At 45.3% G+C, this 2,500-nt stretch overlaps 1 pseudogene across 1 annotated transcript in view; it reads right to left on the bottom strand.

Annotated features, from left to right (window-relative positions):
• LOC308375709 (partitioning defective 3 homolog) overlaps positions 1–2,500 on the bottom strand; it is a 59,041-nt pseudogene that overhangs the window by 38,999 nt on the left and 17,542 nt on the right. The window contains exon 3 of the transcript XR_013969087.1: positions 1–33. This exon is cut by the window's left edge and continues 136 nt beyond it. The product of XR_013969087.1 is annotated as a partitioning defective 3 homolog (transcript). The remainder of the gene's footprint in view (positions 34–2,500) is intronic.

Below are 2,500 nucleotides of genomic sequence, written 5' to 3'. Positions count from 1 at the left end.
CACCTGGGACTCTTCATCGTACACACAGATCAGCTGAGGAAGACAGAAGAGCAGCATTAAACACACACACACACCTCACAGACAGAGACATGTGTGTGTGTGTTTGTGTGTGTGTGTGTGTGTGGAGCACGGGTGGTGTGTGTGGATCATGTTTAGTGTCTACGGAGCAGGTTGGTGTGTGTGGAACATGTTTTGTGTGGCTGTGTGTGTGTGTGTGTGTGTGTGTGTGTGTGTGTGTGTGTGGAGCATGTTTGGTATCTGTGTGTGTGTGTGTGTGTGTGTGTGTGTGTTTGGTATCTTTTTGTGTGTGTGTGTGTGTGTTTTTGTGTGTGTGTGTGTATGTATCATGTTTGGTGTCTGTGTGTGTGTCTGTGTGTGTGTCTGTGTGTACCATGTTTAGTGTCTAGGTTGGTGTGTGTGTGTGTGTGTGTGTGTGTGTGTTCTGTCTGTCTGTCTGTGTGTGTGTGTGGGGGTACCATGTTTTGTGTGTGTGTGTTTGTGTGTCTGTGGAGCATGTTTGGTGTGTGTGTGTGTGTGTGTGTAGCATGTTTGGTGTCTATGTGTGTGAACAATGAAAAAAAACATGTGTGTGTGTGTGTTTGAGAGAGAGAGAGAGCTTTTACATGTGGCTGTGTGTGTGTGTATGTGTGTGTATGTGTGTGCGTGTGTGTGTGTGTTTCAACATATGGCACAATTACTTCCCCCTAAAAATGTGAAAACATCGCTACATCAACACAGGAAGTGGCCACTCACAGACAGGAAGTGGCCTCTTCCAGACAAAGAAACCACGCAGTTCACACACACACACACACACACATACACACACACTAACACACACACACACACACACTCAAACAGCTTACAAACAAATAAATCCCTGACTTGGAGTTTACTTTAAATCCCAGCCTCCACTAATTCACTAATTCTAAGTCGCTCACTCTCGCACACAGAACAGAAAAACAAACACAAACCATCAATCACCACCCACTGTTTTCTTAATCACAGCACAATACCCACATACACACACTCAAAATAACACACACAGAGACAAAATAACACATACAAAGACAAAATAACACACACACAGACAAAATAACACACACACTCAAAACACACACACACACACACACACACAAAATAACACACACACACACACTCATTCACACACACACCACGAGGATGGTGAGATATCCAGACACAATACTACGCTGCCACCTGGAGGACAAAGACAAAAACACAACTAGAGCCCAATGCGAGTGCATGTGTGTGTGTGTGTGTGTGTGTGTGTGTGTGTGTTTTAATGGTTGTGTGTGTGTTTAAATTTACATTTAGTCATTTAGCAAACGCTTTTATCCAAGGCGACTTGCAAGGATGTATACACATTTTACACTGATGGCACACTGCACACCATGAGCACTTAGGGGTTCAGTGTCTTGCTCAAGGACGCTTCGACAGGGAATGGAACTAGCAACCTTCTGATTACTAAACGACTTCTCTACCTCCTGTACCACAATGTGTTAGTGCTTTAATGGGACTTGAACAGGAAATATTGTGTTGTATTAGCTGGTTGTGGGCTGTAAATGTGTGTGTGTGTGTGTGTGTGTGTGTGTATGTGTGTGTGTGTGCATGTGTGTGTGTGCCTGTGAGTGCCTGTGTGTGACCAAAACTATTTCCTGTCTCCAACAGGGAGAGGGTGACTGGGTCGTTGTGGTGTGTGTGTGTGTGAGTGTGTGTGTGTGTGTGTGTGTGTGTGTGTTAGTGAGAGAGGGAAAGAGGGAGGAGAGAGAGAGCATAAAAGGATCTATGGTCACTTTGATGCTGGTTGGTTTAGTGTCTCACACACACACACACACACACACACAAACACTAACACACACACACACACACACACGGGTGTAACCATTTCCCAAAATATTTTACTACATGCAAGAATATCTTGTGCCATTCTCCAAGATAGGACTGCGGCCAAAGCCATTTCATGATGAAAGACACACATCCCACACTCTCTCACGCGCACGCGCACGCGCACACACACACACACACACACACACACACACACACACACACACACACACACACACACACACACACACACACACACACACACACACACACACACACACACACACACACACACACACACACACTCTCTCTCTCTCTCACACACACACAAACCGCGCTGTGTGATGTCTGCCATGTTTAAAAAGATGTGGTTTGTGTGTACTGCTGGTGTGTGTAAGTGTTTTCATGTGTACGTGTACTGATGGAGTGTGTTAATGTTTGTCCGTGTCTGTGTGTGTGTGTGTGTACTGCTGGTGCGTGTTAGTGCGTTCATCTGTGTGTGTGTGTGTGTGTGTGTGTGTGTGTGTGTGTGTGTGTGTGTGTGTGTGTGTGTGTGTGTGTGTGTGTGTGTGTGTGTGTGTGTTCTATGATTCCATGCGTGTTAGTGTGTTTTAGACCTGTAGTGTGTGTGTGTGTGTGAGTGTGTGTGAGAGTGATT

Source organism: Sprattus sprattus (genome assembly GCF_963457725.1).
Source record: "Sprattus sprattus genome assembly, chromosome: 15".
In the NCBI taxonomy this organism is placed as follows: domain Eukaryota; kingdom Metazoa; phylum Chordata; class Actinopteri; order Clupeiformes; family Clupeidae; genus Sprattus; species Sprattus sprattus.
Note: the sequence above shows the minus strand (reverse complement) of the source record. Positions and strands in the feature narration are given on the sequence as shown.